The 26566-nt window shown below is 38.1% G+C and overlaps 1 long non-coding RNA gene across 6 annotated transcripts in view; it reads right to left on the bottom strand.

The window, feature by feature from the left end:
• Window positions 1–1204: 1204 nt before the first annotated feature.
• The window catches only part of LOC103100731 (uncharacterized), a 193410-nt gene continuing 168048 nt past the window's right edge, over window positions 1205–26566 (bottom strand). For 5 of the 6 annotated variants that reach the window (XR_008912827.1, XR_008912830.1, XR_008912829.1 and 2 more), the window contains 3 exons: window positions 22383–22523; window positions 15545–15759; window positions 1205–14413 (listed from right to left, as the gene is read on the bottom strand). This is a non-coding gene — a long non-coding RNA (uncharacterized LOC103100731). The remainder of the gene's footprint in view (window positions 14414–15544; window positions 15760–22382; window positions 22524–26566) is intronic. The other variant, XR_008912828.1, reaches the window with a different exon arrangement.

The raw sequence follows: 26566 nt of genomic DNA, 5'->3' as shown, positions 1-26566 counted from the left end.
CAGGAGCCTGAATACCTCTTTGACTTAGTATATGATCTCTATTGACCTTCTAAGTCTTGTGACTCTACCCCCCCAAAAAAAATTCATCACCTTTTAGCCAATCTAGAAATGAATATTTTCAAATGTGTTTGGTTGATCTTTGGATAATAAATATATACTTAATTATTCATTGCCAGTTCTTTCCTAATCCCCTCAACTGCTAGGGCCATTTCCTAGGAAATCACTTTATGTGTACTTTGTATACATAGTTTGTATTTACTTATCTGTGTACATTTTATCAATAGAATGCAAGTTCCTTGAGAGCAGACAGAGATGGGTTGATTTTTTTTGTCTTTGTATCCCCAAGACACTTACATTGTGTCTATACATAATTGGCATTTAATAAATGCTTGTCAAAATGAATATTTGTTGTCTTCATCCACCTATCACTGCCTCCTCCCTGGTTCTGAAATATTGTTTGGTTTTTTTTTTGCTTTCTACCTTGATAAGCTTGGTCTTAGCTTCCAGCCTATTTCCAAGGCTGCCCATGATTCATAAGACAGCCTCAGAGGAGCCCATTCTAGCTAACTAGCACAAGACTGAGAGGGATAGATCTGTGGGTCCATAATGCTGGCTTATGTATTTAGACGGATTTTTTAGTGAATTCAATACAATGATATTCCATATCAACATACTGAAAATTGTTTAAGTCCTGTACCAATTTTATCCATGATTTGCCTATTTTTAATAACAAGCAAAGGAGGTTTAAATGATGATAATAATATCTCCCTCATCAATTCAAAAAGGAAAACAAGATTGTTAGTATTGTACATCATAAAAGAATTTATAAACTCCTTGGGATTGGATTTTTTTAATGACTTTTAAAATGCCTTTTGAGCTTTTCTATTGTTATGTTGGCAAAGAAATCAGCGGGGTCACCCCACCTCAGACTCCTCTCTCTTCAAATGCAGAGATATAAAGAATGAAAACCTGATTCTTATTAACAGATCCATAGGACTCAGTTTAAAAGACATAATGGTGAGAGGTGGGGAGGATTGCTTATTCAAGTATGGAAAGAAAAACATACTTTTCAATGGGGTCAGGAATACTTTGTTTTTCTCTCAGCAACAACACAGTAGGAGGGGGAGAGAGAGAGAGAGAGAGAGAGAGAGAGAGAGAGAGAGAGAGAGAGAGAGAGAGAGAGAGAGAGAGAGAGAGAGAGAGAGAGATTATGTGTGTGTGCACTCATATCACATCAGATTTAGGAATTTCAGCATTTGATTGAGATTTGTTCTTTGCTAACAAAAAATGGAAAGTCTTTGAACCAGATTTAAATGGTTACATGTGGATTGTTCCTCCTTATTCAGCTTCCTTTGCCCAGATAATTTCCTCTCTTCCCCTATCTGATAGCACCAATCACATCCTTCCTTCCTTCCTTAAGAAAAATAGACCATGTTAAAGGGGTTGTCAAAAGATAGACTCACTAATGCATTATTGATGGAGCTGTGATTTAGTACAACCATTTTGGAAAGACATTTGGAATTATGCAAAATCATTCATGTCCTACTTCCCCCTATGATTACTCCAACTGACATTCTCTTCCCCATCTGGAAACCCTGGTGCCTATTAATCCATTTAAAAGTGGGGTCATATTATTTGATATCGAACAATTATTCTGTGGTTGTATAATTCTAGTTTGAAAGACAACATGTTGTGAATGTGAGTGAGTCCCTCAAACTGTCAGTGTTCTAGACAATTTTCCAAGAGAAGATGCCAACCTGCATCAGAAAAGGAAGCTTCCTCAACAAGGAGTTTCAGCAGAATCACAGACTGAGGCCCTATTCCTATCTCTACAACTCTAGCCATTCAGTTTTGTTATCCGGACCTGAATCAGGCCAGTCTAGTGACTGAGGTTTGGAAATGTATCAAAACGATACACTTTTAGATCTTAGGACAGTTTGTTTATGGAAGTTTACTTAACATAGCATGGAAGAAACTTGTCTGTGCTCACATAGTCATCTTGGATCAGAGATTGAGCCAAGGTCTCCTTGTTCCAAATTCAGTACTTCTTAATCAATTCTTTACTGTTGTTTACTTAATTTATTATTAAATTACAATTAAATAACAATAATACTATTATTTAATTTATTCTTTTCAGAAAATAGTAGGGTCATTTTTGAACTTTGTATCTTGAGAACCTCGGACCATGCCACGCACATCTTAGATGCTTAAGAAAATGATTTTTGAAAGATGGGAATAACCTATGTTAAAGGGACCATGAAAAGAGACACACTGATGCATTATTGATGGAGCTGTGATTTAATACAACCATTTTGGAAAGACACTTGGAAGTATGCAAATGAAGTGGTGAAAATACCTATACTCAGAGATTCTACTACTATACATATACCCAAAGGAGGTATTGCTAAAAAAGAAATTCCCCAAAAGATATCAAAAGATTTATAGCAGCACTTTTTGTGGTAGCAAAAGACTGGAAACAAAAATAGATGTCCATCAATTGGGGGATGGCTAGACAAATTATAGTAAGCGAATGTATAGAATATTATTATGCTATAAGAAATGACAAATATGACAAATACAAAGAAGCAATCAAAGACATGTTTAAATAATGCAAAGCCAAGTTAAGTAAGCAGAGCCAAGAAAATAATAGATATAATGATCACAGCTATGATAACAATATGTAATTACAGAGTGGAAGTAGAGCAAAAACCACAAACAGAAATGAATGTTGCAATATCACAAAGAATTAGCTTGGTCCCATTGAAGAAATGAGATGTTACCTCTCTTTGGTACTTTGCAGAAGGAGAAGGCCCACAGATATGGAACATTTCTTATATTTTCAGATTCTTCAGTGTATTGGTTCTGCTGATTTTCCCCTTCTTTCACTTTTTTTTAAAAATTATATTAGTCATATGGAATAGCTCTCTAGGAAAAGGGAGGAGGAAGATGGCTGGGGAAAATTTAGGGAGAATAAAAAAATAGAAACAAATTTATTTTTATTTGTTGGTTCAATTGAATTGAAAGGACAAAAGTACTTTACATTTGTAGAATTTCAACTTTTTAAAAAATGCTTTACCATTTAATATTGCATTTTCTCCAAAGGGTATTTAAAAAAAAAACACACACAGGTAAAGCAAAGGTCTGTATCCCTAGTCACCCAAATAAGGTTATGGAAGCCTAGACAGAGAGATGACTTGCCAAAAATCCCTTAATTAAATTATTCACCTTCCCTTTCCTTATCTACTCCTAATCCAAACTGAGATTGCATGACAGGCAGCAAATTGGAAAGCGTGTTGTCTCTGGAATCAGAAGATAGCAGGTTTTAGTCTTGCTTCTGGCACTGATTGTGGGACTTTGGGCAAGTCATATACCCTCCCTAGTCCTCAGTTTCCTCTTCTGTAAAATGAAAGAGTTGTACTAGATAGCTTCTTAAGTCCCTTCTAGCTCTAAATTTAGAAACAGGTAATACAAGGAATAGGAGGAATAAGCGACCAAGTTAGAAAGAACTTAGTTCAAATTTTTTTCAGTCTCAGTTTCCTCATCTGTTAAAGTTGGGTAATAATAATAATAATAATAATAATTGTAGGAATTAAATAAAATATGTACATAGCTTCAAAAACCTTAAAGAACCATTTAAAAGCTATTATCATTATTATTATATCTAGGCACCTATGTTTGTTTCCTGACCAAGCCTTTTGTACATTATCATAAACAGCAATATTCTAAGTAAACAAAAGCACCAGCAATTTCAAATGCTCATAAAAGAATGTTTTCCTCTATTCTCCCACGATGCTTTCCAGACATTGGAAAATTGATACAAAATTAAAATAGACACTTCTGTTTTCTTTTCAGGGAGATTTATGACCATTGTCTGTAACGTCTTAGACAGTGGAAGGAACAGAACAATTAAAAAAAATTGTGAAAACAACGTTGACAGTAATTTGACAATTAAAGTAAAAACATTTAAAAGTGCTAGAAAGTGAGTCAAAGGCAAATAAATATTTAAACAAATTTTGACTTGAGAAGTGAAGTTTTAAAATATATTCAATAAACCATGTGACTGTATCCAGCATCTAAATCTATCCTAGGGCAACTTGGACTTAACTAGCTGCCTAGAGGAAGTTGGCATGATTTAGTGAAGCAGTGGCTCATAAACTTTGTTTTAAACCCTTACCTTCTATCTTAGAACAAATACTGTATGGGTTTCAAGGCAGAAAAGCAGTAAAGACTAGGCAATAGGGATTAAGTGATTTGTCCAGGGTCACCCAGTTAGGAAGTATCTGAGGTTAGATTTGAACCCAGGACCTCCTGACTCTAGGCTTGGCTCTCTTTCCACTTAGCCACCTATCTGCCTCTGGTTCATAATCTTTTTATGGGTTGTAGATCCTTTGGCAGGCCAGTGAGACATTCTGTAGAACCCTTCTCCGAATCAAGTTTGGGGTTTGGGTTTTTTTGCTTGTTTGTTTTTAAAAACCTTGCTTTCTGTATTAGAGTCAATACCATGAATCTATCCCAAGGCAGAAGAGCAGTAAGAGCTGGGCAGTTTGGAGTCGTGACTTGCCCCACAGCATACCACTAGGAAATATCTTAATCTAGATTTGAACCCAGGTCCTCCTGACTGGTTCTCTATCCACTGGCTGCCCCCAGAATAATGTTTAATGTGTAAAATAAAATTATAAAGGAAATTAGTGTTATTGAAATAGTTACTAAAATATTTTTTAAAACATAAGTTCATGGACCCTTAGATAAGAATCCCGGTCATGAAAACAGCTCTGATTTTATAGCCTGAAGGTCTGAATTTAACAGAAGGGCTGGACTTTAAGAGGAATACCTTCAAAGACACAGCTGTGTCCACTGATTCAGGGCATTTGCATATATTAGGGAAAGTAGGGTGAAAATTTTTATTTCAAAGTAAAATTATAATGTCTGCCTGTAATTATGTTTAAATGCATTAGGTCATATAGAAGTTAATGTTAATTACAGTAAATTATTAATTAATGTTAATTACAGTAAATTATTTTGAAATTCTTGCATTCAATTGTGCCAATTGCTATATCTTGTCCTTCCAGTGTTTTAAAATCCCTGGTCTCACACTAGCTGTGTCACCATGCATGTTATTCCATCTCTCTGAGCTTCAGCTGAAAGGATTGGAAGTGTTTACCTTGAAGATGAAAAGATTTGGAGCAAGGAGCAGGTAAGTGATTTGATAACTGTCTTCAAAGATTTGAAGGACGGCCATGAGGAAATTACACCAGATAAGAACCATTCTCCAATTGATAAATGACCAAAGGATATGAAAAGACAGTTCCCAAAGAAAGGCATCTAAACTATTAACAATCATATAAAAACATTCTAAATCTAAATAATTAGAGCAACTCTTGGGTTCAACCTCACATTCATCAGTTTGGCAAAAATGACACAAAAGGGAAATGAGAAATATTGGAAGGTCTACGTGTAAAACGAGTACTAAGGCACTGTTGGTGAAGATGTCAACTGATCCAGTCATTCTAAAAGGTAATTTGGAATTATTTGCCCCCAAAAAGTCACTAAATTGTATATACTCTTTGCTGTAGCCATACCACTATATAGGCCCATGTCTATCAGAGTTCGAAGAAGAGGAAAAGGTCTTATGAGTACAAAAATATTTATAGTAGTTCTTTTTGTAGTAGAAAACTGGAAACTAAGGGGGTACCTATCAATTGAAGAATGGCTGGGCAAAACATGTTAAATAAGTGTAAAGGAGTTCTATTGTTCAATAAGAAAAGATGAAGGGATGAAGGTTTTACACATCAGAGATCCTGAGGAGACTTTTTATGAACAAAGGGAAAGTGATCAAAGGGAAATTAGCAAAAACGAGAAAACAATTTTACAACACTGTAATGGAAAAATGACTTTGAAAGACTAAAGAATCCTGAACAATGTAATGATTAGTTATGATTCCAGATGACAGATGAACTATGCTATTCATCTTTTGACAGAGACATGATAAGTTCAAGATGCAAAAAAAGAAATTTATTTTTTGGACATAGACAATGTGTAAATGTTTTACTTGACTGCATATTTTACAAGATTTTTTTCTTTTCTTTTAAATGGTGGGTAGGTGGGAAGGAGGAAATACAAAATATATTAGTTGAATTTTTTAAACTCCGCCCCCCAAAAAACTTTTTTAAAAAGTCATTAGCATTATCCTAACTGACACCATAGAGCAGAAGCAGAATCAATGGGTAGACCAAAGAGATAATAAGGGAAAAGACCTGTACAAGAATATTCATAGCTGCGCTCTTTGTGGTGGCAAAAAATTGGAAAATGAGGGGATGCCCTTCAATTGTGTAACAGTCCACACATTTGTATGTATAAGGTAAATGTTTGATGTATGGAAATTGTATTAACAAAGGCATGGTCAGGCCTATGCATGGGCAATGGAGGTCTAGACCTTTGATCTCAGAATTCTTAACATTCTGGCCCTAATCCAAGTTTCTTTGTCTTTTGAATCCACGCCCAGAAAGTGTTGTAATTTGTATTTAAACCAATGACAATCCAATATGCCTTGTTACATATGCATTATGTACCTCCTAATCTCCACTACAATAAAAAGACAAGGACAAGCAACTCCTCTTTTTTCCCTCTCACTCTGGACTTGGCTGCATGCCAAAAGAATCACACCTTCTCTGGAGCTCTACTGTGGTCTCTAAATATCTTCTCTCTTTGTTGTTTTGTTCCTCTCTCACCTAACCTTTCACTGCTATTGACTTCTATTCCTATCTAGGAATTCTTCATTCCATGTATTCTTGGTTATTCGTATCTTCCTTCACTGACAGCCCTACAAAGGAAGATATTAAAAGAGTTTGTGCCTGTTCCTTATCATTCAATTGATCTGTGTGTCCTGCTCAATTTCTTTACCCATTCTCCTGACTTCTGTTCTCCTCCTCAGTTACATTACTTTAGATTTCCCTTTTATGCAGTGGTTGCTGGCCAGCTGCTGTAAATTGGGGAATGGCTGAACAAATTGTGGTATATGTTGGTGATGGAATACTATTGTGCTCAAAGGAATAATAAAGTGGAAGAATTCCATGGAGACTGGAACAACCTCCAGGAAGTCATGCAGAGCGAGAGGAGCAGAACCAGGAGAACATTGTACACAGAGACTGAGACACTGTGGTATAATCGAACGTAATGGACTTCTCCATTAGTGGCAATGCAGTGATCCTGAACAACTCAGAATGATTTATAAGAAAAAATACTATCCACATTCAGAGGAAAAACTGTGGGAGCAAAAACACAGAAGAAAAACAACTGCTTGATCACATGTGTTGATAAAGATACGATGGGGGATGCAGACTCTACATGATCATCCTAGTGTAAACATCAACAACATGAAAAAAGTTTTTGACCAAAGACACGTGTAAAACCCAGTGGAATTACACATGGGTTATGAGAAGGGGTAGGGAGGAGGAGAAGGAAAGAATATAATTCTTGTAACCAAGGAATAATGTTCTAAATTGACCAATTAAATAAAACTAAAATAAATATTTCTTTTTAAAAAAAGAATCAATGGGTAGAAGTTACAGAAATGTGCATTTCAAATCAATAGAAGGGGAAAATGTCTAAAAGTACAGCTATCTAAAAGTCAAACAAGTGGGCTCAAAAGGTTATGAGTTCCCTGACCTTAGAAGTCTTCAAATGGACTTTAGAGAGTAATTTGACAGGAATAGTATATATAGTATTCCATATGTTGAATAATGGTTGGCTTAGATAATCTTTGGATCCTTCTAGCTTCACAATTCCATGGTTCTATAGGAAACTCACTCATGAGGTCAAAGAGACCTGGATAATAATAGCATTTATATAGCACTTTAAGGTTTACACAGAGCTATAGGTATTATCTTATTTTAGCCTCAGAACAACCTCTGAGAGTTGATGCTATTCTTATTTCCCTGTACAGATGAGAAAGGTGAAGCAACCAAATTAAGTGATTTGTCCAGGATTACCCAGCTAGTAAGTAAACTCTGATCTTTCAGAATCCAGGTCCAGCATTCTATCCACTGTGCTATCTAATTACCACCAGTCATAGTATTTAGAACCAAAAGGAATTAGAGATCATCTACAAACCTCTCCTTTTAAAGATGAGAAAATAGAGGTGGGAAGATGATTTACCTAAATTCACACAGATAGCAAGTAGTAAAGCAATGATAGAAAAATAAGTCTTCTGATTTCCAGTAAAGTACTCTTTCCACTCCATCATGCTTTTGTTGTTGTTCAGTTGTGGCTGACTCTTCATGATCCCATTTGGAGTTTTCTAAGCAAAATTACTGGAGTGGTTTGACATTTCCTTCTCCATATCATTTTATCAGTGAAGAAACTGAGGCAAACAGGTTTAAGTAACTTGCCCAGGGTCACAGAGGTAGTAAATATCAGAAACTGGATTTGAACTCATAAAGATGAATTTTCCTCACTCATCAGTCCATCTGCTGTACCAGGTAACTAACCTTCTAGACTATGCTAATCCATTCCATTTGTGGCGAGGTTAAACAAAACTGAGGCAGTGAGTTTGTACAACCCAGGACAGCAGCTCAATTTTCTCATTATGTGGAAATATATAGTCTCTGCCCATCATCCTGCACAAGACCATCTGACTGATTAATCTTCCTAAAACACAGTTCTCATTATGTCCCTCCTCTATCAAAATACTTTCAATCCTGCCCGCCCCCCACCACAATATAAGGTTGCAACTCCTCAGCTTGGTTTTCAAGCCCCCACGTCCACACAAAAATTGTATTCCATGAAACTAATATCTCAGTAGCCCTCAAGTTAAATCTTCTATCATATTCCCATTTGTTTTCTTATGAATCTAAGGTGAGTTTGTAAATGACCAGATTACCCAAGATGGAAGCATTTGCTTGGCAAGGGAATGAGTATGTCTTTTCCAAGAAGTATGTCCATGGGGTCTTCCACATGTAGGGATGCACAAACTTTAATTACTTTCAAGATAGGGGCCAGATCTGAGATTTCACTGGTACAAAAAACTCCTAAGTGATGAAACATTTTCTACCAACAGAGATTGGCACCTTGAGTAATTTATCATCTTAGATAATTACTAAAAGTTTAAGTGACTTTCCCAGGATCATGTGATCAGCATGTGTCAGAGGTGCGGCTTGAGCCCAAGTCAGGTTGGTTTTGAGGTTGGCTTTCTATTCTACATTTTCAGAGCAAAAAAAGAAAGATCATGAGTATCCCTCTGCCTCTGTTTATATCTCTTCTCCTCCTTGAAATACCCTCTGTCTTCCTCCACTTTACCCATATTTCAAGATTTAGATCAAATCCTTTCATATCATCTGCCTTTTCCCATAACTTCAGGCCCTTGTGATCACTCTTTTATCTGATTCCTGTAGCATTTATGATCCTTATTATTCAGTCTAGCGAGTCTCTTGATTTGTGATTTTTTTTTATGTCTTCCATCTTCAACTGAAAGCATCTTAAAGAAAGAGACTATGTGTTGTTTTCATCTTGTTTCCTTACATAATGTCTAAAACACAAAGTAAATATTTGTGAAGATACAAATCAAATATACAACTTAGAAAAACAATGGATTAAAAACGTATGAATTGGTTCTGCTTAAATTCTCACTGTGAGCATTTGTGGAGAGGTTAAACAAATTGGCAAATGCTACTTCAGAAAATGTTGGAGAAAATGTTAATAATTCAGACTTAAACTTAAGTGTTTTGCCCATACACTTCCCCCCAGATACTATTGATAACTTATTTGCCAGTATACCACTGATCAGAAGTCACCAAGTCCAATCCCCTATCTAAAACATGAATATGTTTTGCGTCCCATATGATTGATCATCTACACTATTCTTAAAGGTCTCCATTTTCAACAAGCAACTCAAATTATTAGGAAGTTGTTCCTTCTATTGTGCCCAAATTTTACTCCCAATAATTTCCACCTATTGATCATATATTGTGCTCTATTGCCAAGAAAAAGAAAGCAAATTCCCTTGCATGGGAGAACCCTTTAAATAGTTGAAAAAAAAATCCATGTTTCCCCAAAGTCTTCTCTTCTCCAAACTAAATATTCTAAGTTCCTTCAAGAGAATGCATGGCATGGTTTAGAGTATCTTCCCTTTTGGATACCTAAAATGTTTCTCTGCTATAAAGGATAGCCAATAAGTCTCTAACAAAATTGACTGCAAAGCACTTAGCAAATTTAGAGCATACCACAAAGAGTGTGAACTAGTAAACAGAGCTTATTATATCTTCCTGAATCACTCTGCCCTACCACGGGGGCTAATCATAGAATTCACTCTCTGCTTCATTTCCTCTCCTGAAAGAGAATTAACTCATAGGAATGCTGAAAGGAATCCTAGTAAATCAATAAAGCACTTTCAACTCTTTGACCACGTTGCTGTCCTCTTCTACCCAAGGACGTGGTATCATTCTTTGTATTGACACAGACTTTTTGCTCCTGGCATAATTCTTTTGCTCCACACAGGTTTCATCCTCTTCATCGTTCTTTGAATATTTTCAGAAGCTCAATTACCACTGACCTTGGGATCTTAGAACGACTCCTGCTCTTACATTGCATCATCCTGCAATGTACCTATTACAATTAACTCAGAAATATTAGAACATAAAACACAGGATGCCACAACTGAAATGGGTCTTAAAACTTTAAAACATCAACGTGTTAGAGATATAAAAGACCTTAAAGACCATCCAACCATTTTACAGTTGAATAAACTGAGCCCTGGTTGAAACTAGGAATTATCTCTCATGAGCACCCACTACATGCTAGGGTCTCTGAATTAGAAGGACCCCCAAAAGATGGGCTGCTTCTATCTTCAAGAAGAGTTCCTCTTCTCTATCTATTATAAGATGGACACAAGGAAACATATACGCCCTGATCAAGTCACCTAGGACCAAGTAAGAAAACAGAGGAAATCGGCACACATCCGACATATCTCTGATAGAATTTTTCCCTCTTCTTCCTCCACAAACCATAAACAAAATCCAGTTTCATCACTTTATAGTCACACTTGTGGCATACCTCATAACTTTGTACATAGCTTATCAGTAAAGTTACATCAGTGCTAATGCATATATCTGAGGGGGGGGTTCCCACAATGTGATTTGTGTAATTAAACTTGCTGGTTCATACCTTGTTCATGAATTTTTTGTATCCTTATTTATTTTCCGATTCCAACTATCTAATGGATATGTGGTTAGGTAGAACTAAGTGATTTTAGCTTGCCATAAGATAAATGCAAACGCTAGACTGGGAGTCAGGAGATCTGAGTTCAAGTCTTAGATTTACCATGTTCCAGTCAAGAAACACTGGGAAAGTAAATCACAAATTTCTTTATCTAACACTTAAGGATAATCATACCCACATTTCCTACATCATAATATTATTGTAAATCAAATGAAATGAGTGCAAAGTGTTTGTAACCACAGTGCAAAATAGGCTTATAATATAAAGAGCACTGGATTTGAAGTCAGCAGATTGGGTGTGAATCCAGGATCTTTTATTGACTACCACTATGACCTTGGGTGAGTGTTTTCACCTCTCAGAACAGGTAGCTCAGTAGGTAAAGTGCAGGTCTTGAATTCTAGAATTCTCATTCTTGAGTTCTTGCGTTCTAATCCTGCCTCAGACACTGGCTTAGTACTTAGACATTATATAGCTGAGTCATTTGCCCAGGGTCACAGGGCTGACCTGAGTCAGAAGTACAACTTGAACATAGATCTTCCCAACTTCAAGACCAGTTCATTCTCTAATATGGCCCTGTCCCTTGACTATAACAGGCATGTAATAAATATCCATTGGCTTGAGTTTAACTGAATGGAGATGAGGAGTCAGGGTTAGCTAGCTCTACCAAAGAAGGCTTTGTGGAGGAGCTGGGACTCAGTGGAAAGGATTTTGCAATTATACACTCTGTAAAATTGTGCATTACTGCCATCTTCCACGAGGGCAGGATGTGCCAAGAAGGCGGAGATGTTAAAGGTTTCTATCATCGAGGGAGAAGTTAATGACCATGCAGAAGGGAGGAAGATAGAGCAGAAAAGAGATGGAGAAAAGGCAAGATAGAACAGAGAAGAGGAAACCCCTAGGATCAAAGTTGTGAGGAGGCTAGAGCTGCAAGGGACCTAAGAAATTAGCTAGTTTATTATAATCATTTAGTACAAGGAGAGAACCATCACAATGCAATTGACAGGTTCAGATAGGTGGTTCAGTGGAGAAAGCCAGGCCTGGAGAAGGGAGGTTCTGGGTTCAAATATAGCTTTTGATATTTCCTAGCTGTGGGACCCTGGGCAAGTCACTTAACCCTATTTGCCTACCCCTTACCTCTCTTCTGCCTTGGAACTGACATTTAGTATCAATTCTAAGAAAGTAAGGGTTTAAAAAAAAAGAAATTATTTTTTAAAAGCTATTAACTGTGAATGTTACAAAATTCTGAAATAAATAAATAAACATGGTCCCAAGGAAAAGCTATGGATGGATATCTTTCTTTTCTCCTCTGTAGAAGTGGGAAGTCCACGACTATGAAAAACTCCATATATTTTCATATTTTTTCAATGTATTGATAGATTTTGTTGGGGTTTTTTTCTTTAAAAATATTCTTTGTTTGGGGCAGCTAGGTGGCACAGTAGATAGTCAGGCCTCGAGACAAGAGGTCCTGGGTTTAAGTGTGGCCTCAGACACTTCCTTATGACCTTGGGCAAGTCACTTAACTCCCATTGCCTAGCTATTCTTCTGCATTGGAACCAATACACAGTATTGATTCTAAAATGGAAATAAAGGATATATGTGTGTGTGTGTGTGTGTGTGTACATATATATATATATATATATATATACTTTGTGATGGCTTCCTGAGAAGGGGAAGAGGAGAGATAAAAAAAGAAAAATTGGGGTGATATCAAAACAAAAGATCAATAAAATTTGGTTTTTTTAAGTCAGATATTTGAAAGACTAATTTTTGAAAAACATTAACATAGTAAGCACTCAATAAACATTGATTGATTGATTGACTCCTTTGTTTTGACCCATGAACCTGAAGTCCAGAGAGATAAAGAAAAGGGCTCCAGGTCAAAGGGCTAAGAAGCAGTGATCAAAGGTCACCCAGGGCTTTCTTATTTCTAGCTCCAGGACTCTTTCCACTTTATGACTCTACCTCTTCAAACATGGAGAAAAGCCAATCTCTCTGAAAGCTTGTGTTCCGGACACTCTGTTAACAGTGTTCTGATATTTTCCTGATGCCAAGGCTGGGTTATGTATAGGTGGCCACACCAAGCCACTGGCATGAGCTAGGAGGGAGAGGAGGATTTTGTGCTCTCTCTCCATCACCATCGTCATGCCATGACCATACCACATGGTCACTGGGACCATGACCTCTAGCCTGAACCTCAAGGTCATCATGGCACCCGTCTTCCAGGGCCTCCCTTCCCCTCACCCTGATCCCAAGTAAGAAGCACAGAGTGGAGGATAGACCATCCCAGTTCCATCTGAGACTGTAGCTATGGGTAGATTGTCCTCTCTGCCACGAATGTCCTCCTTACTCCTGCCTATCTGAATATGTCCCAGGCCTAAGGATTTCTAGCTGAGCACAAGGCTCAGATAAGTTTGCCCTCAGTCATGTACGCCTTTACCATGGAATGAGAGGGGCTGCCATCCATATACACTCTGGCCTCGAGCTTCCAAGTCATCTTGAATGCCTTGGGTCCAGCCTTGTACAAGCTTGAAGAGTTTCAACTTTAATAAATGTCCACTGTCAAGTCTTTAAAAAGCTTAATGCTATCACCACAGAAAATGTGCTGAATTTAATGCACCTTCTTTGAAAATGCTAGTGGATTTATCATGACTGGGCCATTCATCTATTAGAAATAGAATGGCATTTATTGCCAACTGCTGCTTTTATGGGGAAAAAAGAAACTGGGAGACTAATAGGCTTGGTTAATTTTTTCTTTTATGGCTCGAGCAGCTGTACGAAATGCGCAGTCTGGTTTCCTTTTGCTATTTGAAAACTTCCTTGCCCTTCGGAATCCATAATAGGCAAGATTCAGTGTGGAGCTACATCCTGGTAGCCACTGAACATATATGATTTAGGGTATCATTCACAGTAAATATGGTGACACAACTCACCCAGACCTTGACTTGATGTCCATCATTGTGCTTCCAAATCAGATTTCTTAAGTTGTGATCTAAATCAAGAAATCAGTCCATACTCTCTCTGGTTGATTACTTATAGCCATTTAGCTTGAGGGAATTCCAAATGACCTTGTTCCTCTTATGCTTTAAATATATCATATCATAGTTGTATATTTTAGATCCCAAAGCAATGATGGAAAATAGGAAGGGACCTTAGAACAAAGAATATAGAAAACGCATACAATTCTGGAAGGGAAAAAGAGAACCTGAAAGAAGAAAACAAAGAACATGAAATAATAATCATAATCTAAATAGTTAGCATTTATAGAATAGCCCCTGGGTGGCTAAGAGGTACAAATTGATAGAGTGCTGGGCCTGGAGTCAAGAAGCCTCATCTTCCTGAGTTCAAATCCAGCCTCAGATACTAGCTATATAATCCTGAGCAAGTCATTTAACCCTGTTTGTCTGAATTTTTTCATCTGCAAAATGAACTAGAGAAGGAAACAGCAAACTACCACAATATTTCTGCCAACACAATCCTAAATAGGATCAGGAAGAGTCAGAAACAAGAGGGGCGGGGACAGAGAGACAGAGAGAGACAAGGAAGAGACAGAGACAGAGAGAGTCAGAGAGAGATGGCTAAGGGCTTTTCAAGTACTATTTAACTTGTTTTTCACAACAACCCTGGGAAGAAGGTGCAATTATCATCTCATTTTTCCAATAGAAGAAATTGAAGAAAACAGGTTAAATGACTTGCCCAGGATCACACATTAGAGACCAGACTTGAATTCAGATCTTCCTGATTCTAAGCCCTGTTCTCTATGTACTGCTTTTCCTAGCTTTGAGATCCTAGAACAGGGAACAGAATAGCAGAGCTAAAGAGATCTTAGAGAAAATTAAACATAAATACCTATTTTACAGATAAGAAAACTGATGCCCAGAGAGATTTTTCATTTGCTGAAGTTCCATGCAACTGAAATGGGTGGGACACCCATTGGTACAGAGGCAAAAGTACTAGTTTGGGTGTTAGAAGACGGGTTTGAATCCCAGCTCTATCATTTACTTCCTGTAACCTTAACCTCATTGAGTCTCAGTTTCCTCGTCTGTAAAATAAGGGGAATTTAATTAGATAATACCAAGATCTCTTCCAGTTTTAAATCTATGAGATCCGGTGTGTGTCTATATTTGCACAGATATGTACCTATAATCCTATAATAGGTGACATTTATAAAGCTGATTTTCATTTAATCTTCACAACAACCCTATGAGTTAGGAATTATAGATATCATTATTCCCATTTTACAAGTAGGAAAGCAACGTTCATACAAGGCAAGTGACTTGCCCATGTTCACATATTCCTGTAAATTAATCCAAATAGCTCCCAAAATAGTACTCACCCCACTCCCCAAATGGAACACTCCCAAATTGTTCTTTAACTGGTGCATGACTGGCTGTTTCAGGCCCAGCTTCAGGGTATGATATTAACTATGTTTGTCACGCTGCAGAAGGATGATGATCAGCAGTTGGCCTGAGGCAACAGGAAAGTAATCAGTCTTTGGGAGAACTTTTCTAGAGGTTGCCAAGAATTTTCTGCATGAGGAAGCCTATTAACCTGCATCATGTGAGAGAATATTTACAGAAAGTCAGAAAATGCTGACCTGGGATAAGGAAAATGGCCAATCTAAGTAGTTTTATGGTTGATTAACTCACTGATATTCCATTGAGGGGTTTTATAGATAAGGGTTACTAACTAACTACCTGAATATATTTTCAAATGGGAACTGGGGGCTCCAGCCAAAGAGATTTGACGTAGTGTTTCCAAAGGGCAGAGGAGCCTTCTTGAAGTATTTCATAGGTTAAATGAAAAAACAGATCCCTAGAGACAAACTCCATGTTGAATTTCTTGGATTTTAAGTTCTCTTTCAATATTGTGACTCCAGAAACACTGGAACTCTCTAAAACGCTGGAGAATCAACCCATTTTGCTAGGAAGGGGGGAAGGGAATGAACATTTATTTTAGAATTGATAAGCATAGGGGGCAGCTGGGTAGCTCAGTGGATTGAGAACCAGGCTTAGAGACGGGAGGTCCTAGGTTCAAATATGGCCTCAGCCACTTCCTAGCTATGTGACCCTGGGCAAGTCACTTGACCCCCATTGCCTAGCCCTTACCACTCTTCTGCCTTGGAGCCAATACACAGTATTGACTCCAAGACAGAAGGTAAGGGTTTAAAAAAAAAAAAAGAATTGATAAGCATAATCCTCATAGTGCACCTAGGATGAACACCGGTTCTGAGTCAGAGGACCTGGGTTCAAATTCTACCTCTGATAGTCACTACTTGTGTGACCTTTGGCGTGAGATTGAACCTCCCTGAACCTCAGTCTCCCTTTTTACAAAATAAGGAGACTAAATTAAATGGCTTTGTTGTTCCTTCCAATTCTAGTTCTATGACCCATCATCTTGTTGGCATGGTTACTGCCTTCAGCAGTGCAGATCACAGACCTTCTAGAGTAGACCTTCTAGAGTTCTTAAGCCGGGGTCCACAGATCACCAGCAGGTATATGGAGAGGTTTCAATGGGTCCCTGAAGTTGGACAGGGTATAAAAATGACACCTTTATATTTACTAACCACCAACTACGATTTAGAATTCCTTTCAACTTTTTATAAACATCATTCAGAGAAGCAATCCATAGAGTTCCCCCATCACCAAAGGGATCTTTGACACAAAAACCTCTTCCTCTTGACTTTCTTATCTGTGCCATACTTGTCCAAGTCTGTCCCTCACAGACAATTCATTCAATATGCTGGATGGTTCCATTTATTTTAAATAAGACTATTTTGTTATCTCAGGGGTACCAGGAAACTACTTATCTTCCTATTCTAGAGCAAATTGGCTTAACCTTTTTTGTGTCATGCGGACCTTTTGTGAATTTTCTTAAATAAAATAAATTGCTTAAGATTACAAAACAAACCAATTTTTAAAAACCCTCATTTCCTTCTTGGAATCAATACAGGGTAAGAGTGGTAAGGGCTAAGCAATGGGAATTAGGTGACTTGCCCAGAGTCACACAGCTAAGAATGGCTGAGGTCATATTTGAACCCAGGATCATCTTTAGGACTAGGTCTCAATCTACTGAGCCAACCAGCTGCCCCCTACATACAGTATTAATGGGAAGAGTGATTATATCATAGGGTCACACATAGAGTACACACATGGAAGGGGACACTGCCAATGCTTCTTCAAAGTGGTGTCATCATGCTATTCACATTGGACCTACATGGAGTACCATGTAGTCTCTACTGAGCAATATTTCATTGGTCTCATGGCTGTTGTTGAGCATTGCACCATGGCTTATGTGGTTGTGATGTCTTGTTCTGCCTCTAGGAGTCTTCAGCTGAGGTTCTAAGAAGAGTGAGTTCTACTATCTCTCTTTTAGCTGATAGAACAAGGGCCTAAGTTCCAGATGAAGGAGGGAGGTCCTTCATGTACCTAGTATCAGTCTAGGGAATAACTCTCAGCTACTTTTTCTCCCCAGGGAGAAAAAGATTTCTTAGATCCCCAAATCTTGGATGTTCTCTCCAAATGAAGAAGATTCACACCAAGTATCCAGATTCTTTCAGATTACAGAACGTCCAACTATCTAAAGAAGGGCCTACAGCCATTGAATCTCTACTTGTACAGACCTCCCCTTGCAAAGATGATACTAGTATGTCCTTGTCCCAAGCCTTAAGATTATAAAAAGTCCTTGAAACTTTCATTTAACTGCTTTTATGGAGATGTTGTGCTTTCAGATCCATTTCAGAGGATTCTGCCAAAGAAATCTCACAAAGCTGAGTGGCTGTGAGTCACCCAAGGTTTTTGTCAGCCCTTCAAGAACATCAGATCATAGATTTAGGGTGCACCATCTTCATTTTACAGATGAAGAAACAGATGTTCTGAGAGGTTAAATCATTTGCCCAAGGACACATTAAGTAGAAAATGACTGAGCCAAGATTCAAACCCAAGTCTTCTGATTCCAAATGCAGCTCTCCTATTAAACCCAAGTGAAATGCCATGAACAAGAAACAAATGGAGCTGCCTCAATCTTTGTTTCAAATGCATGACTTCAACCAAATATTTTATTAAGTGCCAAGTATTGTGCTAGGGGCTAGAGATATGAAAAACAAAGCAATCATTTCTCTCAGTGAGCTTATATTCTGTATTCTGTTGAGGGAAACAATAGGCACATATAATTACATACAGAATAAATAGGAAATAAATATAAAATGACTAACATTGTCAATAACAAACCTTGTGTTACTTTGAGATACCCTGTGTGACAGGGCTGGCACTAAAGAAAAAGTGCCAGGCTGAAGAGTGTGTGAAATTAATCACCTCAATGGGGGAGGGACCCCAGGAGTTTAGAATCTTGAGGAGGAGAAGACTATAGCTGGTAGAGGAGTTGCTCTCAGTCTTGAGAAGCCAAAGACAGAAGGTGGGTAAAAGACTTTCTCCTTAGGGTTACCTACTTATCCTGCTGGTGACTGGAAATCTTTTCCCCCAACACTTCCAAATTGAAGGGACTTTCTGAAGAGAAACCTGAGCAGACTTTACCTCAACTCCTGTTGCCCAGGGGTGAGTCAACCTGACTTTCTCTCAGAGGACTCAGGCTGCCAAGGCCTGAGTTCCCCCCAAACTCGAGGAGGGAGGAAAAAGGGTTTTAGTTAAAGACAGGGACCCCTTTTCCCCATTTCTTTTCCCATTCCTTCCCTGCTAGTTATTCTTTGCATTATCTGACTGAGTTGACATTAAAAGTTATCTGTTCTCCAAGCTGTGAACAAGTATGAATGAACAGATCAAGGGGAGACCCTTTGGTATCAAGTAGTAGAGGGGGAACAAGATGGGCAAGAGCAAATTGGGGAGAGCAGCTTTAGCTAAGGAAGAAAGGCAAAAGGGGGAAAATCTTCAAACCCCCTCTCCTCTCTCTGAGCCAACCTTAAACATCAGCTGTTCTCTCCTGAACCCCGTTTTGAGTAGGGAAGTTCTCTTTTTTCCCCTCTCAGTTCTTTGAACCTCATTTCTCTATCTCCAAAATAGGGACAGTTGTAACTATTTCACATGGAAGTTGTAATAAAAATATTTCATAAGCTATGAAGTGGTAGAGAAATGTGTTCTGTTATTGTCAAAAAAAAAAAGGAAAGAAGCTTTTTTCCTTTAAACTTTGACTCAAGGAGGTGTTTTGTCTGTGACTCTGCCATAGATCTCCTTCTTCTCTGGTTTCCATTACCTTTCCCTCTCCACCAGCATCTTCCCTTTTGCCCTGCAGACATACATACATCTCTCTCATGTTGAAATACTCTTTATTCATCCCAAGAACTCCAGCTGATTACCTTTTTTAGTTTTCTTCTCTCTTTCATGGCTACCTGACTAGGTCTTGCCCTTTACTCTGCATCATCCCAACACTCATTATTCAGTTTGTATTGCACTAACTTTCCTTCACTAATACTCTGACTGCAGGAGTGGCCTTTAGTCCACAGAATGCAATGAACAAAACTAATATTCTTTATTTTTTAATTACAGAGCAGTAGAAGAACCATTGAGATGATCTGGCTCAATTGCCTCCTTTTATGAATCAGTCAATAAGCATTTATTAAATACCTCATATTCTAGACAGTCTGTTAGATACTAGAGATACACTGACAAAACTAAAGAGTTCCTGCCTTTAAAAGGCTTATATCCTTTCAGAGGTAAAGTAAATACTTAGATGATCAATAGATAGATAGATAGATAGATAGATAGATAGATAGATAGAGTATGTGGGTGGGTAGGTTAGATGATAGATAGACAGAGAGAGAAAGAGAGAAAGAAAGAAAGAGAGAGAGAGAAAGAAAGAAAGAGAGAGAGAAAGAAAGAGAGAGAGAAAGAAAGAGAGAGAGAAAGAAAGAGAGAGAGAAAGAAAGAGAGAAAGAAAGAAAGAGAGAGAGAAAGAAAAGAAAGAGAGAGAGAAGAAAGAGAGAGAAAGAAAGAGAGAGAGAAAGAAAGAGAGAGAGAAAGAAAGAGAGAAAGAAAGAGAGAAAGAAAAAAGAGAGAGAGAAAGAGAGAAAGAAAGAAAGAAAGAAAGAAAGAAAGAGAGAAGAGAAAGAAAGAAAGAGAGAAAGAAAGAGAGAAAGAGAGAAAGAAAGAGAGAGAAAGAAAGAAAGAGAGAGAGAAAGAAAGAGAGAAAGAAAGAAGAGAGAGAGAGAAAGAAAGAAAGAAAGAAAGAGAGAGAGAGAGAGAAAGAAAGAGAGAGAGAGAGAAAGAAAGAAAGAAAGAAAGAGAGAGAGAGAGAGAGAAAGAAAGAGAGAGAGAAAGAAAGAAAGAGAGAGAGAGAAAGAGAGAAGAAAGAAGAAAGAGAGAGAGAGAAGAAAGAAAGAGAGAGAGAAAGAAAGAGAGAGAGAAGAAAGAGAGAGAGAAAGAAAGAGAGAGAGAAGAGAGAGAGAGAGAGAGAGAGAGAGAGAGAGAGAAGAGAGAAGAGAGGAGAGAAAGAGAGAAAGAGAGAAGAGAGAAAGAGAGAAAGAGGAGAAAGAGAGAAAGAAGAGAAAGAAAGAAAGAAAGAAAGAAGAGAAAGAAAGAAAGAAAGAAAGAAAGAAAGAAAGAAAGAAAGAAAGAAAGAAAGAAAGAAAGAAAGAAAGAAAGAAAGAAAGAAAAGGTGGGTAGGTTAGATGATAGACAGATACAGACAGAAAGAGAGTAGGTAGGTGAGTAGGTTAGATGATAGATAGATAGATAGATAGATAGATAGATAGATAGATAGATAGATAGATAGATAGATAGATAGATAGACAGACAGAGGAAGGAAGGGAGAAAGAGAGAAAGAGAGAGAAAACACAAAGTAATTGGGGATGGAGAGAGAAAGGGGTGGCATGAGCTAAGTTTCAAAAAAGAGATAGACATTCTAAGAGGCAAAGGAAAGAGGTACTGCATGTATGTATGAATGGGTCGTCACAAAAAAGCACAGAAGATGATATGCTTACTTTGTGGAATATCATATAAATGAGTCTGGCTAGAAGGTAGAGCTCAAAAAAGGAGGAATGTATAAGAGGCCTAGAAAGATAGAATGGAGTCAGAATATTAATGTCTTTTGAATGCCAAACAGAAGATTTTGTATAAAGGCATTGGAGGGGCAGCTAAATAGTTCAGTGGATAGAGAACGAGGCCTGGAGTCTGAAGGACCTGGGTTCAAATTTGACCTCAGATACTTCTTAGTTGTGTGACTCTGGGCAAGTCAATTAACTTCGGTTGCCTAGCTTCTTACATCTTGTAACCTATACCTGTATTGATTGTAGACAGAAGGTAAGGGTTATTAAATATATAAATGAATAAAAAATAAAGCCACAGGAACTTTTTAAAGAAAGCAGTAGAATAGTCAGAACAATACTTTAGGAATATCCATTTTGCAATAGTGTAGAGATGGAATGGATAATGGGGAAACTAAAAACAGGAAGACTACCTAAAAGGCTACATAGTCCAGGCAATAAGGGTCCTTGCCTAGGAGTGGAGAAAAGAGGTTGAAAAAACAGAAGGCCAGAAAGGTGAAACAATTTGCCCCAGGTCACTCAGCTCATTAGAGGTAGAGCAAGTACTGGAAACCAAGTCTTCCAATATGTCATTCTCTCAATTGCATCCCTCTTCTCAATTCACATATAAATATTTCCCATGAAGCAGCACAGTACAGTAGAAAGAGTACTGCCCTTGAAGTAAGAAAATCTGGATTCAGATAGCGGTTCTACTTTTTACCTGCATGAGCATTAGCAGCTTAGCCACTCTGGAGCCTCAGTTTCCCCATATGTAAAATATAGGAATTAGACTTTATGACCTCTATGGTACCTTCTAGACCTAGATCTATAACCCAATTATTCTTCCACCTTGTGACCCAAATGTCTTTATGAAGAGTATTTCCAATGGCCTGAGTTGGCCCTAGCCATGCTTCATTTAGTCTTGAAAGTCATCTTGCCATCACGCACATACCTTCTGCTGCCTACACACTTTTCCAGGTTTGGAACCATAATAAAATCCATATTGCTATTACTAGGATTAATCTACTCTTGTATAGATCTACTCACTATCCCTTTAACTTTCTCCCCTACACCAGGCTAACCCAGGTTGAGGGCAACTGAAGGCCCTCAAACCCATCACTGAGTTAGGGAGATGTCTACCCCAAGCATGTGAAGACACAACCTGGCAGAACAGGAGGATAAGAACAATTTTTTCACTGACCATAAAAGCAGCTGAAGTAAGCGCTGCAGAGAGAGCACTTGGAGCTTGATCAGGTGATATCAAGATGCCAAGATCATCCACTGCATCCTAGGCCATCACCAGTCAGCTTGACTTTGGCCTTGTCACAGGTCTTCAGTGACTCTGGAAGAGAGAGTGAGGCTGATGACTTTCTGCAATTCTGACTCACTTAAATCCAATTCACACTCAAGTCTAGACATTCCCCTGTGGTGTCATTGATCCTCTTTGCAACACAGCCTGCTACTCTGCCTGGTTTCAACTCCAATTAACAAGGTTCTCCTGCCTCCCAGATGAAGCCCATCACCTCTGATATAAATACCATGCTTCTAACTCAAGCCTTGACTGACACCACCTTCCTTAGCCTCCTTTTATATGTTGTCTCCCTTCCCATTAGAGTGTGAGTTCCTTAAAGGCAGAGATTTACTTTCTTTTTATTAAGACTAACCCAAGTTCTTACGCATAGTAGGTTCTTAATAAATGTTTATTGGATTGGAAAATAATCTTCCTCCATTACCATTCCACTGTAATATTTAGAAATTGGTTTGGAAATATAATATTAGTTTTAAAAAAAGACTGTTGTGGTAGCCATTTATAAAATAATTAACCCTTAAGTCACAAGGATGATAGTCTCTTTTAACAATTTAATTTTAATATAAATGTAGTCTAAGAAAGAAATGAGGGAAGGAAATAAAAAAAATATTTCCTAGCCTTCCACCTTAATCTTACCAGCCCACAAAAGTGTCTTCCACCCAAGCCACCAAGCTGAGTCACAGAAAGACTCCCAGTCAAAAACCTCCAGAGAGGATCCCTCCTCTTCTACAGTCTCGTTTTTTATAGTCCTCTCTTTCCACATCATTTCCTTTCCCTGTGCACTGATCTGTCACATCTCAGGAAGCAATCAAAGTCTCTCTGACCTGGACCTGTAACCCTCTGTTCCTAGGGCTCCTAACCTGTGACCTTTGTTTGGAGCGTTCCAGCCAAGCTAATGGACTGGCTCAGATGAGCAGGAACTTCTCAACCCTGGGAGGAAGGGGTTCCCTTTAAACACCATTAAATGTGTTTCCTTTGTCACAAAGTAAGCTCCCTGAGAGCAGGGACAGCCTTTGCTTTTATAGTTATATAAACATCAATTAGCAGAGTTTGGCACAAAGTAAGGACTTACTGAATGTTCATTAATTCCTTCAATTTCAACTTAACTCTTATCCCTGTCCCAATTATGGACTCCTTGAGAACAGGAACTGTCTTTACTTCAACAGTTACTAAGGACCTACTATGCGCCCAAAATTGTGTTAGGTGCTTTCTTCTTCTTCTAATAAGTAGCATACGCTCAAAGGAAAAAGGTCGAAAGAAACTGAAGTCATCTAGTCCAGCCACTTCATTTTAAAGGTGATAAGAGTACAGTATAGAGAAATCAAGCCAAATGTGGCACTGTCAGGACGAGAACTCCGGTCATCTCACTCTTTGTGTTCGCCTTTCCATTACAACACACTGTGAGACAGTATTTAGAAAAAAGATAAAGCCTGCTTGCTGAATGTAAAATACCAATGTTACCATATAGCAGACACCAATGGACTCACGCCAAAGCCTCGAAGCATTTTCCCCTCCCCTGCTCAGGACTTACAAAGTCAATTCGTCCTGGAGTCTTGGCATGAGGCAGGAACTTTAGGAAATTACTATAAAACACACTTTTTTTCTGGGGCTAACGCACCATTTACCAATTCAAATTGTTAATTATGTTTTACACATAAAATTAGAATCTTGGCCTCAAAACTTTTTAACAGATTGGCATCAGGTAACCTTCTTGATGTTCTTTCAAGAACTCCGTGAACAGTCCAGCACTGCTTCCCAGACACACATTGGAGAAGAAAGCAGACCCTACTTATTGTTCAACAGTGCCCTCAGCTGGAAGTTAGCAGCCCCAGCGACTTCTCTCTTTTTCCCCTGGTCATTACTGAATGGTCTCCTAACGGATGGCACCTGTGTATCCTCTTTACTTGGTTCATAAGTTTCTTCATTCTCAGAGGGTCAAATGCCTCCCCCAAGCAGGAATTTTTCAACTAGAAAAGAGAAGGAAGACTAGACAAGATAACTGTTTCCAAGCGCTTGCAAGGCCTTCATGTAAAGGAGGATTAAATATTTCCTGATATTCCCCAAGAGAGCAGAATCAAAAATAATGGATGTAAGTTATAGGATGGCAAAATTTGACTGATATAAAAACACTTTCTCTGAAAGTATCCCCAGTAGACTTGATTGTCTCAGAAGGTAGTGAGTTCCCAATCATTGGGGTTCTTCAAGAAGATGCTTGACCACTTGTCAGGGATGTTGAAGGAGAGTTAGCACTCCCTCTCTCTAAAAAGGAGTTCATATTTCCAATTCAGGGTCCAATTTGCCTACCTTTCTCTTTGGGGGTAAGGACTATTTCATGTGTTTCTGTGGATAGTGATCAGAACCCAGCCAAGTAGAGATCCTTTGAACCCTTCATTAGATACTTGCTTCCAGATTGAATCATAGATTAGGAGCTAGAAGGGACCAAGATGATCTAGTCCAATTCCCATGGTTCACAGATAAGGAAACTGAGGCCCACAGAGATTAGCTGACTTTGCCCAAGTTCACATGGGTAATGAACAGCAGAAAAGAAATTCATACTCAAGTTTTCAGTCTCCAAGTACTCTGACTCCACATTCAGCATTCTTTCCCCTAAATCACAATATTTTGGCCCATTTTGATTGATTTTCTGAATGATAAAAGGCCAATGTTGCACAAAATACTTTCAAAGAATAAAAATGTGGGAAAGCCACTGTCTACTCTAACAAGCTGCTTGTGAGTAGAAAATGGAGAGAAGTACTACCAAAAAGCAATTAGTAATTAATCCATGAGAAGAGTAAAATATATTGCCCAGTACTACCAAAGTCAGAAATCTCTTGATTTTAGCTTTAGCCTTTATGTGTCATTGTTTGTTGCTTTATGTCTAGATTCCCTGTTATGTTTCTTAGAGAATCACCAATTTCTTCATCTTTGATCCTTTGCTGATCCCCAAATGTCAGGTGCCAATAAATCCCTGACTAACTCTGACTCTCTGGTTTAGGTGATGGATACCCATCTCTTCCACTCAAATCTTGAGGCATAACCTGATAATGGAGGACAACTAGGTTCTCCTCCCAGTGGGTTTTTCCCTTGTATAGAGCTGGATGGACAAGAGAAATAGGGTCCTCACACCTAAAGGACTTAAAGTATAACCAATTAACCTTCTTTGTTTTGTACCAATTATCATAAGGAACTTCAGGGATTTAGTCTTATTTATCTTGAAGACAGTAGATCTTTGTAAGTCTTAATGATATAATTTCACTAGAGATGAGAATACAAGTCATTATTTTTTTTTATTTTAGTGGAGGACTAAAATGTTATCACTCAACCAACCAGAGTGACCTCTGTGAATTTTCTTCCCATGGTTGGAAGAGAGACTTTTTAGTTTATGGAGTTATCTATTAGTACAAACAGTATAAAATTCTCTTCTCCCTACTCTTCCTTGTATAGGGAGTTGTTTGGATATAATAATCTGTCTTTAATCTTGTGTATAAATGAATACAGAGGTTAGTCAGTGAGTGCATATTAATACAAAATAAATGAATATATTTGAATTAATCAGACCTTCAGTATATGTAAATTGATGATTTATAATGATATTAGCACAAATTGGAACTATAAATCATTTTAAAATTAGATCCAGCATTCCTTAACCAACAAAGACCCTGAGGATTTAAGCTTAGTAAGAAACAACTATAACTCAGGGATTGTACCATTGCCTGGTGATGACCTTTAGGTCTAAGGTAGGGCACAAAGAGGCAAAAAGAAAACTTTACAATAACCAAATGGGAAAAGACAATGAAGAATTCCACCAGTCAATGAATATGGAAGGTAGGGAAACACTTCTAAGTTTCCAAAAAAGCAAGTAAAAAATTCTGGGCTAGCCTCTAGTCATTGGGTGGCCTTTAATATGTCTCGTAAGCCCTGCTGCCTCAGTGTTCTCACTTGGGATCATAATACTGAACTACTTCCCTAAGACAAGGTGAAGAATAATGAACAGCAAAGGGTTTGAAGAGGGAAAATTAATGATGGTGCCCATATAATAAACCCTTCCCAATGTCTAAGTCACTCCTTTGTGTGAA

The sequence above is a fragment of the Monodelphis domestica genome, chromosome 6, assembly GCF_027887165.1.
Source record: "Monodelphis domestica isolate mMonDom1 chromosome 6, mMonDom1.pri, whole genome shotgun sequence".
NCBI classification, from domain to species: Eukaryota; Metazoa; Chordata; class Mammalia; order Didelphimorphia; family Didelphidae; genus Monodelphis; species Monodelphis domestica.
Note: the sequence above shows the minus strand (reverse complement) of the source record. Positions and strands in the feature narration are given on the sequence as shown.